Source organism: Eriocheir sinensis, unplaced genomic scaffold, assembly GCF_024679095.1.
Source record: "Eriocheir sinensis breed Jianghai 21 unplaced genomic scaffold, ASM2467909v1 Scaffold693, whole genome shotgun sequence".
Classification (NCBI taxonomy): Eukaryota; Metazoa; Arthropoda; class Malacostraca; order Decapoda; family Varunidae; genus Eriocheir; species Eriocheir sinensis.
Genome location: NW_026112046.1, coordinates 186251 through 194276, shown reverse-complemented (window position 1 = coordinate 194276; position 8026 = coordinate 186251).

The following is an 8026-nucleotide window of genomic DNA, read 5'->3' as shown; positions in this document are numbered from 1 at the left end:
CCAATATCGATGTGCTTTCATCTGCTGCTCAATATCAAGGTGATTTCATCTGCTCCTCAATATCGATGTGCTTTCATCTGCTCCTCTATATCGATGTGTTTTCATCTGCTCCTCATTATCGAGCTGCTTTCATCTGCTCCTTAATATAAAGGTGCTTTCATCTGCTCATCAATATCGAGGTGCTATCATCTGCTCCTTAATAACGAGGTGCTTTCATCTGCTCTTCAATATCAAGGTGCTTTCATCTGCTCTTCAATATCAAGGTGCTTTCATCTGCTCCTCAATATATATGTGCTTACATCTGCTCCTCAGTATCGAGGTTCTTTTTACTGCTCCTCAATATCAAGTTGCTTTCATCTGCTCCTCCGTATCAAGGTGCTATCATCTGTTCCTCAGTACCGATGTGCTTTCATCTGCTCCTCAATATCGATGTGCATTCACCTGCTCCTCAATATCGAGGTGCTTTAATCTGCTCCTCAATATCGATGTGCTTTCATCTGATCCTCAATATTGATGTGCTTTCATCTGCTCAGCAATATCGAGGTGCTATCATCTGCTCCCCAATACCGATGTGCTTTCATCTGCTCATCAATATCGAGGTGCTATCATCTGCTCCTCAATATCGATTTCCTTTCATCTGCTCACCAATACCGATTTGCTTTCATCTGCTCATCAATATCGAGGTGCTATCATCTGCTCATCAATATCGAGGTGCTATCATCTGCTCCCCAATACCGATGTGCTTTCATCTGCTCATCAATATCGAGGTCCTATCATCTGCTCCTCAATATCGATGTGCTTTCATCTGCTCCCCAATACCGATGTGCTTTCATCTGCTCATCAATATCGAGGTGCTATCATCTGCTCCTCAATATCAAGGTGCTATCATCTGCTCACCAATACCGATTTGCTTTCATCTGCTCATGAATATCGAGGTGCTATCATCTGCTCCCCAATACCGATGTGCTTTCATCTGCTCCCCAATACCGATGTGCTATCATCTGCTCCTCAATATCGACGTGCTTTCATCTGCTCCACTATATCGAGGTGCTTTCACTTGCTCCTCAATATCAAGGTGCTTTCATCTGCTCATCAATATCGAGGTGCTATCATCATCTCCCTAATACCGATGTTCTTTCATCTGCTCATCAATATCGAGGTCCTATCATCTGCTCCTCAATATCGAGGTGCTTTCATTTGCTCCTCAATATCAAGGTGCTTTTATCTGCTCCTCAATATCAAGGTGCTTTCATCTGCTCCTCAATATCGGTGTGCTTTCATCTGCACCTCAATATCGAAGTGCTTTCATCAGCTCCTCAATATTGAGGTTGTTTCATCTGCTCCTCAATATCCAGGTGATTTCATCTGCTCCTCAATATCGATGTGCTTTCATCTGCTCCACTATATCGATCTGATTCCATCTGCTCCTCAATATCGAGGTGATTTCATCTGCTCCTCAATATCGAGGTGGTTTCAACTGCTCCCCAATATCGATGTGCTTTCACCTGCTCCTCAATATCGAGGTGCTTTCATCTGCTCCTCAATATCGATGTGTTTTCATCTGCTCCTCAATATCGATGTGCTTTCATCTGCTTATCAATATCGAGGTGCTATCATCTGCTCCCAAATATCGATGTGCTTTCATCTGCTTATCAATATCGAGGTGCTTTCATCTGCTCCTCAATATCGAGGTGCTTTCATCTGCTCATCAGTATCGAGGTGCTATCATCTGCTCCTCAATATCGAGGTGCTTTCATCTGCTCCTCAATATCGAGGTGCTTTCATCTGCTCATCAGTATCGAGGTGCTATCATCCGCTCGTCAATATCGAGGTGCTTTCATCTGCTCCTCATTATCGATGTGCTTTCATTTGCTCCACAATATCGATATGCTATCATCTGCTGATCAATATCGAGGTGTTTTCATCTGCTCCCCAATATCGATGTACTTTCATCTGCTCATGAATTTCGGTGTGCTTTCATCTGCTCATCAATATCGAGATGCTTTCATCTGCTCATCAATATCGAGGTGCTCTCATCTGCTCCTCAATATTGATAGGCTTTCATCTGCTCCTCAATATCGAGATGCTTTCATCTGCTCATCAATATCGAGGTGCTTTCATCTGCTCCTCAATATCGATATGGTTTCATCTGCTCCTCATTATCGATGCGCTTTCCTCTGCTCATCAATATCGAGGTGCTATCATCTGCTCCTCAATATCGATATGCTTTCACCTGCTCCTCATTATCGATATGCTTTCATCTGCACCTTAATATCGAGGTGCTTTCATCTGCTCCTCAATATCGAGGTGCTTTCACCTGCTCCTCAATATCAAGGTGCTTTCACCTGCTCTTCAATATCAAGGTGCTTTCACCTGCTCCTCAGTATCAAGGTGCTTTCAACTGCTCCTCAATATCAAGGTGCTTTCACCTGCTCCTCAATATCAAGGTGCTTTCACCTGCTCCTCTATATCGAGGTGCTTTCACCTGCTCCTCAATATCAAGGTGCTTTCACATGCTCTTCAATATCAAGGTGCTTTCACCTGCTCCTCAATATCAAGGTGCTTTCACCTGCTTCTCAATATCAAGGTGCTTTCACCTGCTCCTCTATATCGAAGTGCTTTCATTTGCTCCTCAATATTGAGGTGCTTTCATCTGCTCCTCAATATCGAGGTGCTTTCATCTGCTCCTCAGTATCGAGGTGCTTTCATCTGCTTCTCAATGTCAAGGTGCTTTCATCTGCTCCTCAATAACGAGGTGCTTTCATCTGCTTCTCAACATCGATGTGCTTTCATCTGCTCCTCAATATCGATGTGCTTTCATATGCTCCTTAATATCGAGGTGCTTTCATCTGCTCCTCAATATCGAGATGCTTTCATCTGCTTCTCAATATCGAGGTGCTTTCATCTGCTCCTCAATATCGAGGTGCTTTCATCTGCTCCTCAATAACGAGGTGCTTTTATCTGCTTCTCAATAACGAGGTGCTTTCATCTGCTCCTCAATATCAAGGTGCTTTCATCTGCTCCTCTATATCAAGATGCTTTCATCTGCTCCTCAATATCAAGTTGGTTTCATCGAGGTGCTTTCATCTGCTCTTCAATATCAAGGTGCTTTCATCTGTTCATTAATATCGATGTGCTTTCACCAGCTCCTCAATATCGAGCTGCTTTCATCTGCTTCTCAATATCAAGGTGCTTTCATCTACTCCTCAATATCGATGTGCTTTCACCTGCTCCTCAATATCGAAGTGCTTTCATCTGCTTCTCAATATCAAGCTGCTTTCATCTGCTCCTCAATACCGATGTGCTTTCAAGTACTCCTCAATATCAGGGTGCTTTCATCTGCTCCTCAATAACAAGGTGCTTTCCCTTTCTCCTTTATATCAAGGTGCTTTCTTCTGCTCCTCAATATCGATGTGCTTTCATATGCTCATTAATATGAAGGTGCTTTCATCTGCTCCTCAATATCTAGGTGCTTTTATCTGCTCCTCAATATCGAGGTGCTTTCATCTGCTCCTCAATAAATAGGTGCTTTCATCTGCTCCTCAATAACTAGGTGCTTTCATCTGCTCCTCAATAACTAGGTGCTTTCATCTGCTCCTCAATATCGAGGTGCTTTCATCTGCTCCTCAATATCGAGGTGCTTTCATCTGCTCCTCATTATCGAGGTGCTTTCATCTGCTCCTCAATATCGAGGTGCTTTCATCTGCTTCTCAATATCGAGGTGCTTTCATCTGCTCCTCAATATCGAGGTGCTTTCATCAGCTCCTCTATATCAAGGTGCTTTCATCTGCTCCTCAGTATCAAGGTGCTTTCATCTGCTCCTCAATATCGAGGTGCTTCATCAACATCAAGGTGCTTTCACCCGCTTCCCAATATCAGTGTGCTTTCACCTGCTCCTCAATATCGAGGTGCTTCCATCTGCACCTCAATATCGATGTGCTTTCATCTGCTCCTCAGTATTGATGTGCTTTCATCTGCTCATTAATATTCATCTGCTCCTCGGTATCGAAATGCTTTCTTCTGAACTCAATATTAAGTTGCTTTCATCTGCTCATCAGTATAAAGGTGCTTTCATCTGCTCCTGAATATCGAGGTGCTTTCATCTGCTTCTCTATATCAAGGTGCTTTCATCTTCTCCTCAATATAATTGCTTTCATCTGCTTCTCAATATCTAGGAGCTTTCATCTGCTCCTCAATATCGAATTGCTTTCAAATGCTCCTCAATATCGATGTGCTTTCACCTGCTCCTCATTATCGATGTGCTTTCAAATGCTCCTCAATATCGAGGTGCTTTCATCTGCTCCTCAGTATCAAGGTGCTTTCATCTGCTCCTCAATATCTTGGTTCTTTCACCTGCTCCCCAATCTCGATGTGCTTTCACCTGCTCCTGAATATCGAGGTGCTTCTATCTGCTCCTCAATATCGATGTGCTTTCATCTGCTCATTAATATCAAGGTTCTATCATCTGCTCCTCAAAAACGATATGCTTTCATCTGCTCATCAATATCGAGGTGCTATCATCTGCTCCTCAATAATGACTGTTTTCATCTGCTCCTCAATATCAAGGTGCTTTCATCTGCTCCTCATTATCAAGGTGCTTTCATCTGCTCATCAGTATCTATAGTATCCCCAAACTATTGAGTCCATCCTGGCGGTGCCCCGAGACGGGGTTTTCCCTTTTGCGGCGATGCCAAGTCTACTACCAGCAATTAAAGGCTTAGTACGGAAGTGGGAAATTTTGTCCTTTCTCCCTTTCCCTCTCTCTCCCACCGGCCCCACCCTCTCTCTCTCTCTCTCTCTCTCTCTCTCTCTCTCTCTCTCTCTCTCTCTCTCTCTCTCTCTCTCTCTCTCTCTCTCTCTCTCTCTCTCTCTCTCTCTCTCTCTCTCTCTCTCTCTCTCTCCTTAATTTTTCTGTTTCTCCCACCCTTTTCCTCATTACTTCCTCATCCTCCTCATTCAGACATGCATTCCTTTCTTGTTACATGTTTTTTTAACCTCTCCTTCACACACACACACACACACACACACACACACACACACACACACACACACACACACACACACACACACACACACACACACACACACACACACACACACACACACACACACACACACACACACACACACAGATACATGCATACATACATACATAAATACATAAATAGACAAAAGTGATTCAAACCATACAAATTAAGAGTATTCTCTCTCTCTCTCTCTCTCTCTCTCTCTCTCTCTCTCTCTCTCTCTCTCTCTCTCTCTCTCTCTCTCTCTCTCTCTCTCTCTCTCTCTCTCTCTCTCTCCTTTAATCTTTCTGTTTCTCCCACCCTTTTCCTCATTACTTCCTCCTCCTCCTCATTCAGACATGAATTCCTTCCTTGTTACATGTTTTTTTTCTCCTCTCCCTTCACACACACACACACACACACACACACACACACACACACACACACACACACACACACACACACACACACACAGATACATGCATATATACATAAATACATAAATCGACAAAAGAATGATTCAAACCATACAAATGAAGAGTATTCTCTCTCTCTCTCTCTCTCTCTCTCTCTCTCTCTCTCTCTCTCTCTCTCTCTCTCTCTCTCTCTCTCTCTCTCTCTCTCTCTCTCTCTCTCTCTCTCTCTCTCTCTCTCTCTCTCTCTCTCTCTCTCTCTCTCTGTGTGTGTGTGTGTGTGTGTGTGTGTGTGTGTGTGTGTGTGTGTGAGTCGACTAATAATGAGAACACACATCACGTTTACCTGCGGATTAAAGCGGTCAATGTACCCATGACCCAGCCTCAAAAAACGGCAGCACTGCAAAACACAGCTACCACATTTTGTGGTATTTATACAAAGTCATTGTCATCATTCCACTAGAACAATATTCAAAGCCCCCTATACATCCTCATTATAAATTAATATAAGTGCACTATTATGAAGTTTCCTTTCACGTTAATCTAACAATAAGACAATAATTGCTGCTTGTACACTTGGCATCGCCGCAAAAGGGAAAGCCCCGAAAAGGGCACCGCCAGGATGGACTCGATAGATTGGGGATACTATAGGTGCTTTCTACTACTCCTCAATATCAAGTTGCTTTTATCTGCTCCTCAATATCGAGTTAGTTTCATCTGCTCCTCAATATCAAGGTGCTTTTATCTCCTCATCAATATCAGTGTGCTTTCATCTGCTCCTCAAAATCGAGAGGGTTTCATCTGCTTCTCAATATCGATGTGCTTTAGTCTGCTCATCAATATCAAGGTGCTTTCATCTGCTCCTCAATATCAAGGTGCTTTCATCTGCTCCTCAATATCAAGGTGCTTTCATCTGCTCCTCAATATCAAGGTGCTTTCATCTGCTCCTCAATATTGAGGTGCTTTCATCTGCTCCTCTATATCAAGGTACTTTCATCTGCTCCTCAATATCAAGGTGGTTTCATCTGCTCCTCAATATCAAGGTGCTTACATCTGCTCCTCTATATCAAGGTGCTTTCATCTGCTCCTCAATATCGATGTGCTTTCAAATGCTCCTCATTATCGAGTTGCTTTCATCTGCTCCTTAATATAAAGGTGCTTTCATCTGCTCCTCAATATCGATGTGCTTTCATCTGCTCCTCAACATCGATGTTCTTTCATCTGCTCTTTAATATGGAGGTGCTATCATCTGCTCCCCAATATCGATGTGCTTTCATCTGCTCATCAATATCGAGGTGCTATCATCTGCTCCTTAATAACGAGGTGCTTTCATCTGCTCTTCAATATCAAGGTGCTTTCATCTGCTCCTCAATATATATGTGCTTACATCTGCTCCTCAGTATCGAGGTTCTTTTTACTGCTCCTCAATATCAAGTTGCTTTCATCTGCTCCTCAGTATCAAGGTGCTATCATCTGTTCCTCAGTACCGATGTGCTTTCATCTGCTCCTCAATATCGATGTGCATTCACCTGCTCCTCAATATCGAGGTGCTTTAATCTGCTCCTCAATATCGATGTGCTTTCATCTGATCCTCAATATTGATGTGCTTTCATCTGCTCAGCAATATCGAGGTGCTATCATCTGCTCCCCAATACCGATGTGCTTTCATCTGCTCATCAATATCGAGGTGCTATCATCTGCTCCTCAATATCAAGGTGCTATCATCTGCTCACCAATACCGATTTGCTTTCATCTGCTCATCAATATCGAGGTGCTATCATCTGCTCATCAATATCGAGGTGCTATCATCTGCTCCCCAATACCGATGTGCTTTCATCTGCTCATCAATATCGAGGTCCTATCATCTGCTCCTCAATATCGATGTGCTTTCATCTGCTCCCCAATACCGATGTGCTTTCATCTGCTCATCAATATCGAGGTGCTATCATCTGCTCCTCAATATCAAGGTGCTATCATCTGCTCACCAATACCGATTTGCTTTCATCTGCTCATGAATATCGAGGTGCTATCATCTGCTCCCCAATACCGATGTGCTTTCATCTGCTCCTCAATATCGAGGTGCTTTCATCTGCTCCCCAATACCGATGTGCTATCATCTGCTCCACAATATCGACGTGCTTTCATCTGCTCCACTATATCGAGGTGCTTTCACTTGCTCCTCAATATCAAGGTGCTTTCATCTGCTCATCAATATCGAGGTGCTATCATCTGCTCCCCAATACGGATGTTCTTTCATCTGCTCATCAATATCGAGGTCCTATCATCTGCTCCTCAATATCGAGGTGCTTTCATTTGCTCCTCAATATCAAGGTGCTTTTATCTGCTTCTCAATATCAAGGTGCTTTCATCTGCTCCTCAATATCGGTGTGCTTTCATCTGCACCTCAATATCGAAGTGCTTTCATCAGCTCCTCAATATTGAGGTTGTTTCATCTGCTCCTCAAAATCGAGGTGCTATCATCGGCTCCACAATATCGATGTGCTTTCACCAGCTCCTCAATATCGAGCTGCTTCCATCTGCTTCTCCATATCAAGGTGCTTTCATCTGCTCCTCAATATCAATGTGCTTTCACCTGCTCCTCAATAT